The 8,954-nt window shown below is 47.5% G+C and overlaps 1 pseudogene; it reads left to right on the forward strand.

Annotated features, from left to right (window-relative positions):
- Positions 1-5,156: 5,156 nt before the first annotated feature.
- Positions 5,157-7,611, forward strand: LOC148518752 (E3 ubiquitin/ISG15 ligase TRIM25-like; annotated as a pseudogene).
- The last annotated feature ends 1,343 nt before the right edge of the window (positions 7,612-8,954 follow it).

An 8,954-nucleotide genomic window follows, 5' to 3' on the forward strand; every position in this document is an offset into this window, starting at 1 on the left:
ATCACTTACTGCCGGATGTTGCAGCTAATAAGCACACTCCGCATGCACGTATCACTTACTGGCCGGATGGTGCAGATAATAAGCACACACCGCATGCACGTATCACTTACTGGCCGCATGGTGCAGATAATAAGCACACACCGCATGTACATATCACTCACTGGCCACATGGTGCAGATAATAAGCACAGACTGCATGTACATATCACTTACTGCCGGATGGTGTAGATAATAAGCACGCACCACATGCACGTATCACTTACTGGCCAGATGGTGCAGATAATAAGCACACACCGCATGCATGTATCACTTACTGGCTGCATGGTGCAGATAATAAGCACACACCGCATGCACATATTACTCACTGGCCGCATGGTGCAGATAATAAGCACACACAGCATGCACATATCACTTACTGGCCGGATGGTGAAGATAATAAGCACGCACCACATGCACATATTACTCACTGGCCGCATGGTGCAGATAATAAGCACACACCGCATGCACATATCACTTACTGGCCAGATGGTGCAGATAATAAGCACACACCGCATGCAGATATCACTTACTGGCCGCATGGAGCAGATAATAAGCACACACCGCATGCACATATCACTTACTGGCCGCATGGTGCAGATAATAATCACACACCGCATACACATATCACTTACTGGCCGCATGGTGCAGATAATAAGCACACACCACATGCACATATCACTTACGGGCCGGATGGTGCAGATAATAAGCACACACCACATGCACATATCACATACTGGCCATATAGTGCAGATAATAAGCACACACCGCATGCACATATCACTTACTGGCCGGATAGTGCAGATAATAAGCACACACCACATGCACATATCACTTACTGGCCGGATGGTGCAGATAATAAGCACGCACCACATGCACATATTACTCACTGGCCGCATGGTGCAGATAATAAGCACACACCGCATGCACATATCACTTACTGGCCGGATAGTGCAGATAATAAGCACACACCACATGCACATATCACTTACTGGCCAGATGGTGCAGATAAGCACACACCGCATGCACGTATCACTTACTGGCCGGATGGTGCAGATAATAAGCACACACCGCATGCACGTATCACTTACTGGCCGCATGGTGCAGATAATAAGCACACACCGCATGCACATATCACTTACTGGCCGGATAGTGCAGATAATAAGCACACACCACATGCACATATCACTTACTGGCCAGATGGTGCAGATAATAAGCACACACCGCATGCACGTATCACTTACTGGCCGGATGGTGCAGATAATAAGCACACACCGCATGCACGTATCACTTACTGGCCGCATGGTGCAGATAATAAGCTCACACCTCATGCACATATTACTCACTGGCCGCATGGTGCAGATAATAAGCACACAACGCATGCACATATTACTCACTGGCCGCATGGTGCAGATAATAAGCATACACCGCATGCACATATCACTTACTGGCCGGATGGTGCAGATAATAAGCACGCACCACATGCACATATTACTCACTGGCCGCATGGTGCAGATAATAAGCACACACCGCATGCACATATCACTTACTGGCCAGATGGTGCAGATAATAAGCACACACCGCATGCACATATCACTTACTGGCCGCATGGAGCAGATAATAAGCACACACCGCATGCACGTATCACTCACTGGCCGCATGGTGCAGATAATAAGCACACAGCACATGCACATATCACTTACTGGCCGGATGGTGTAGATAATAAGCAAACACCGCATGCACATATCACTTACTGCCGGATGGTGCAAATAATAAGCACGCACCACATGCACATATTACTCACTGGCCGCATGGTGCAGATAATAAGCACACACCGCATGCACATATCACTTACTGGCCGGATGGTGCAGATAATAAGCACACACCGCATGCACATATCACTTACTGGCCGGATGGTGCAGATAATAAGCACACACCGCATGCACATATCACTTACTGGCCGCATGGTGCAGATAATAGGCACACAACGCATACACATATCACTTACTGGCCGGATGGTGCAGATAATAAGCACACACCGCATGCACATATCTCTTACTGGCCGCATGGTGCAGATAATAAGCACACACCGCATGCACATATCACTTACTGGCCGCATGGTGCAGATATTAAGCACGCACCACATGCACATATTACTCACTGGCCGCATGGTGCAGATAATAAGCACACACCGCATGCACATATCACTTACTGGCCGGATGGTGCAGATAATAAGTACACACCGCATGCACATATCACTTACTGCCGGGTGGTGCAGATAATAAGCACACACCGCATGCACATATCACTTACTGGCCGGATGGTGCAGATAATAAGCACACACCGCATGCACATATCTCTTACTGGCCGCATGGTGCAGATAATAAGCACACACCGCATGCACGTATCACTTACTGCCGGATGGTGCAGCTAATAAGCACACTCCGCATGCACGTATCACTTACTGGCCGGATGGTGCAGATAATAAGCACACACCGCATGCACGTATCACTTACTGGCCGCATGGTGCAGATAATAAGCACACACCGCATGCACATATCACTTACTGGCCGCATGGTGCAGATAATAAGCACACACCGCATGCACATATCACTTACTGCCGGATGGTGCAGATAATAAGCACACACCGCATGCACATATCACTTACTGGCCGCATAGTGCAGATAATAAGCACACACCGCATGCACATATCACTTACTGGCCGGATGGTGCAGATAATAAGCACACACCGCATGTACATATCACTCACTGGCCACATGGTGCAGATAATAAGCACAGACTGCATGCACATATCACTTACTGCCGGATGGTGTAGATAATAAGCACGCACCACATGCACGTATCACTTACTGGCCGGATGGTGCAGATAATAAGCACACACCGCATGCATGTATCACTTACTGGCTGCATGGTGCAGATAATAAGCACACACCGCATGCACATATTACTCACTGGCCGCATGGTGCAGATAATAAGCACACACAGCATGCACATATCACTTACTGGCCGGATGGTGCAGATAATAAGCACACGCCGCATGCATATATCACTTACTGGCCGGATGGTGCAGATAATAAGCACACACCGCATGCACATATTACTCACTGGCCGCATGGTGCAGATAATAAGCACACACCGCATGCACATATCACTTACTGGCCGGATGGTGCAGATAATAAGCACGCACCACATGCACATATTACTCACTGGCCGCATGGTGCAGATAATAAGCACACACCGCATGCACATATCTCTTACTGGCCGCATGGTGCAGATAATAAGCACACACCGCATGCACGTATCACTTACTGCCGGATGGTGCAGCTAATAAGCACACTCCGCATGCACGTATCACTTACTGGCCGGATGGTGCAGATAATAAGCACACACCGCATGCACGTATCACTTACTGGCCGCATGGTGCAGATAATAAGCACACACCGCATGCACATATCACTTACTGGCCGCATGGTGCAGATAATAAGCACACACCGCATGCACATATCACTTACTGCCGGATGGTGCAGATAATAAGCACACACCGCATGCACATATCACTTACTGGCCGCATAGTGCAGATAATAAGCACACACCGCATGCACATATCACTTACTGGCCGGATGGTGCAGATAATAAGCACACACCGCATGTACATATCACTCACTGGCCACATGGTGCAGATAATAAGCACAGACTGCATGCACATATCACTTACTGCCGGATGGTGTAGATAATAAGCACGCACCACATGCACGTATCACTTACTGGCCGGATGGTGCAGATAATAAGCACACACCGCATGCATGTATCACTTACTGGCTGCATGGTGCAGATAATAAGCACACACCGCATGCACATATTACTCACTGGCCGCATGGTGCAGATAATAAGCACACACAGCATGCACATATCACTTACTGGCCGGATGGTGCAGATAATAAGCACACACCGCATGCATATATCACTTACTGGCCGGATGGTGCAGATAATAAGCACACACCGCATGCACATATTACTCACTGGCCGCATGGTGCAGATAATAAGCACACACCGCATGCACATATCACTTACTGGCCGGATGGTGCAGATAATAAGCACGCACCACATGCACATATTACTCACTGGCCGCATGGTGCAGATAATAAGCACACACCGCATGCATATATCACTTACTGGCCGGATGGTGCAGATAATAAGCACACACCGCATGCACATATTACTCACTGGCCGCATGGTGCAGATAATAAGCACACACCGCATGCACATATCACTTACTGGCCGGATGGTGCAGATAATAAGCACACACCGCATGCACATATCACTTACTGGCCGGATGGTGCAGATAATAAGCACGCACCACATGCACATATTACTCACTGGCCGCATGGTGCAGATAATAAGCATACACCGCATGCACATATCACTTACTGGCCAGATGGTGCAGATAATAAGCACACACCGCATGCACATATCACTTACTGCCGCATGGTGCAGATAATAAGCACACACCGCATGCAGATATCACTTACTGGCCGCATGGTGCAGATAATAAGCACACACCGCATGCAGATATCACTTACTGGCCGCATGGTGCAGATAATAAGCACACACCGCATGCACGTATTACTTACTGGCCGCATGGTGCAGATAATAAGCACACACCGCATGCACGTATTACTTACTGGCCGCATGGTGCAGATAATAAGCACACAATTGGCTTGGAGTATATGAAGGACTAAGAGCAATTTGCTGCCCAAAAAATCAGCAACTCCTGTTTACATTCAACTCTAGATAATATAACTCATCTTTTTCCTCCCAGATTAATTAATTTAATTAGATTTCCTGTTTCCGTCATAAATACATTTTTTACACAATCTCTAAGCCAGGGGCGTTTCTAGAGAGGTGGGGGCCCCTGTGCAGTCTCTGTCTTGGGCCCCCTTCTCTCTGTCCGGCGTCCAGCAGCGCACTGTTCACTGCACACACTGCACTCATTGTAAAAACTCCCCTGCTCTGAGTCTATAGGTAGGTCCTGAAATACAAGCTCAGCCTTGCCCTGTGTGCAGAATGTGACCTCACTGGTTTCTGGGTGTTTCAGTTTCATTTCTCCCTTCTGCTGCCAGCAATGGAGTCTGTTGATCTGAGACAGGAGCTGGGCTGTTCCATCTGCCTGAGCATTTACACATGTCCTGTAACCCTGAGATGTGGGCACAACTTCTGCCAGGTCTGTATTGATTGTGTGCTGGATGCACAGGAGGAGTCTGGAGTATACAGCTGTCCTGAATGCAGAGCTGTGTTTCCAGATCGTCCCGCACTGGAGAAAATTAGAAAGTTGTGCAACATAGCAGAACATGTCTGCTCTATTCCAGAGGAGGGAACTGGGGTGTTCTGCACTTACTGTGTTCACTCTCCAGTACCTTCTATTAAAACATGTCTCAGGTGTGAAGCTTCTCTGTGTGATATACATTGGAAGACACACAACAAGTCAGCAGAACACGTCTTAGTTGACCCCACCACTTATTTGCAGAAGAGAAACTGTTCCATCCATAAAGATATTTTGAAGTATTTCTGCAGGGAAGACTCGGCCTATATCTGTGACTCCTGCACTGTGGCTGGAGAGCACCAGGGACACATGGTGGAAACGCTGGATGAGGCCTCTGAGAAGAAAAAGGAGAAGCTGAGAGATGTTCTTCTAAAACTGATGACAAAGAGAGCGGAGACTAAGAAAAGAGTCCAGAGTCTGCAGGAGCGCAGGAGAGAAGATCAGGGAAAAGCAGCTGGTGTAACAGAGACAGTCACTGCCCTAATTAGAGACATCAGGAGACAGCTGGATGACCTGGAGAAGAGAGTCCTGAGCGAGATTTCCAGGCAGGAACAGCGCGTTTCACTCTCAGTCTCTGATCTGATCCAGCAGCTGGAAATAAAGAAGGACGAGCTGTCCAGTAAGATGCGTCACATTGAGGAGCTGTGTAATGTGTCTGACCCACTGATTGTCTTACAGGAACCAGACACAGATGACTTGTGTGATACTATGAAGATACTGAGGAGGAAGATACTGAGGAGGAAGATACTGAGGACATAGAGAGACATGATAACCAGGTCTGTGGTGCAGGAGATCTGGACGTGGGTCTCATCTCAGACACATTACACACATTATCTGATACAATAACAGGTATAAATACAGGGATCTATGTTGAGGAAGCTACAGACACATTACTGGATGTAACCACAGCTGTTAATAATGAATATGTTGTAATGACAGGTGAAAATACAGGAGTCTTATTACTGGATCTAGACACAGCTAGTAATTTTTTATGTATATCAGATGACAAGAAAACTGCATCCTGGTCACGTACAAACCAGAACCGCCCAATAACACCAGAGAGATTTCAGTGTCCTCAGGTAATAAGCACCAGGGGATTCTCCTCAGGGCGACATTACTGGGAAGTGGAAGTCAGTACATCATGGGACTGGAGGGTGGGCATGTGTTATCCCAGTATAGATAGGACAGGATGGCAGTCAGATATAGGATACAATAACAAGTCTTGGTGTTTCTCTGTGAGCAGGATTAATAGACAAGGGAAAAATAAGAAAAATGTGTATTCAGTGATACATAACAGAGATAAGACTGAGTTGGAAGATGATGTTTCCTGGGATAGAGTGTTGATGTGTCTGGATTATAAGGCTAGAAGCCTGGACTTTTATTCTTGTAGTAACCGTTATAAATCTGGGGTTTTCCAACACTTACACACCTTCAAGGCCACATTCACTGAGCCCCTTCATGCTGCATTATACATAGAGGATGGTCGCATGACGATTACCGGATGATAAGGAGCCAGCAGGAGTCCATCCAGAGACTGGGGACATCGCAAGGAGGGGAATCTGATAAGTAGAAAAATAGCCAATAGAATGTCACGATGGGTGGAGCTACAGCTGAGCCCCTCCTTCTGTGTAACCAGGTGACTGGATTTGTTCCCTTAGTGTGTTAGAAGCTTTCATTATAGATAATATATATCTCAGCGAGAGCTGTGATTGGCTGCAATAACCCGCCTGTCAGCCAGTGTGTGCCCTATCACTGAAGTCCGAACTACTCTTGCTCCTATTGGCTGTTATGGATGTAGGGGCTGAATATTGTGATTCTGCAGTAAACACAGGGATGAGAGTATTATCCATTTGCTAGGTTGGGGTTACTATTCCCATAGTATATACAGAACCCCCTGTGGGCACAGCTGTAATTACCTATATCTATGCAGAGACATTCTGTGACATTGGGCTCACACAGATAAGAGGAAATATTCTGCATACATTAGTTATAAAAATACAAAAACACTGTAACATTTAATCGAGTCCTGATGTTACCATATTATCCATCTTTCCTGTGTACATTCAGCCATAAGTGATGACATATAAGCCCCAACCTCACATTATGGGAAAGGCCACTCTCCTGTCTAGTATATAGCATATTATATAGTGTAACACGTGTGCTGTGTGTTGTGTAACTTTGCGCTATAAGGAGTGTGAGATGTTTATGACGTTCTTACAATCTGTGTGTATAATATTCTGTCTTGAGCAGCTGTATATAAACATCTCTTACAAGAAAACGTTCTCCAGATCATTATTTCTGCAGCCGGCCTCATACTGGGAATTGTAGTGCCAGCAGGGCCGGATTAAGGGGGGGGCGACAGGGGCGGTCGTCCTTGGGCCCCCACACACGGAGGGGCCCCCACTAGCAGCGGTGTGTTATCTGCACCCGCCGCTAGTGTCCCCTGCGCTAGTGTAGTGTAGACCGCGCAGTGAGCGCAGTCCACACTACACAGTGACATACACAACCGCCGGCGGCAGCTGTGTGTATGTTACAGCAGCCGATGAGAGTCAGACAGACTCTCATTGGCTGTTGCACAACGGAGGGAGCCGGCTGGAGATCACTCATGAGCTCCGCCTTCCGGCTCCCCCCGCAGCGTGTGATGGGAGAGATGTCATGACGCTGACGTCTCTCCCATACTGAAGGAGAAGAGCCGGGACCCGGAGCTGACTGCGGCGGGCGCGCCAGGAGCGGCGATTCAGGTAAGTTGTGATTTTTTTTTGCGTGTGTGTAAGGGGCGCGCTTCATGGGGGCACTGGGGGGGGGGCGCTACTAGGGTCAGTGCATAGGGGGACTACTACTGGGGGCACTACTACTGTGGGCAATGCATAGGGGGGGACTACTACTGGGGGCATTATATAAGGGGCGCTGCATTGGGGGGACCACTACTGGGTCTGGGGGCACTATATAAGGAACACTACTGGAGGACTCTATAGGGGGACCACTACTGGGGGCATTATATAAGGGGCACTGCATAGGGGGACCACTACTGGCTGCACTGCATAAGGGGCATTAATACTACAGTGGGCACTGCATATGGGGGACCATTACTGAGAGCACTGCTACTGGGGACATTGCATAAGGGGCACTACTACAGTGGGCATTGCAAGAGGGGCATTACTACGGAGATGAATAAAAAGAAAAAAAAATGTTCCTAGGGTGACGAGAAACTGTGGTATATGGGCCCCCACAAGTTTGTTGCCCAGGGGCCCCTACAGACCTTAATCCGGCACTGAGTGCCAGACTATGCTACCTACAGTAGTAAAGCATTACTTGGACTACAACTCCCAGCATGCCTCACTGCTTACCTGTATTACCTTAATATTTGTTAATCAGAGTCTTAAATATTATTTCTCTATTCTAAACTATAAAGTGTTCCTTCCTTATATCACCATGTTATTACCCCTCCATCACTTACCAACAGGTATGTCCTTGGCGTACAATGTATTATTGGTGTTATGTCACTCTCACTATAAGGTGGTTATACATAGGGACTACAGTACATGTAGCAATCAGAGGAAATCATATACTGTACATTG

The sequence above is a fragment of the Taudactylus pleione genome, unplaced genomic scaffold (genome assembly GCF_031769625.1).
Source record: "Taudactylus pleione unplaced genomic scaffold, aTauple2 ptg000199l, whole genome shotgun sequence".
Classification (NCBI taxonomy): domain Eukaryota; kingdom Metazoa; phylum Chordata; class Amphibia; order Anura; family Myobatrachidae; genus Taudactylus; species Taudactylus pleione.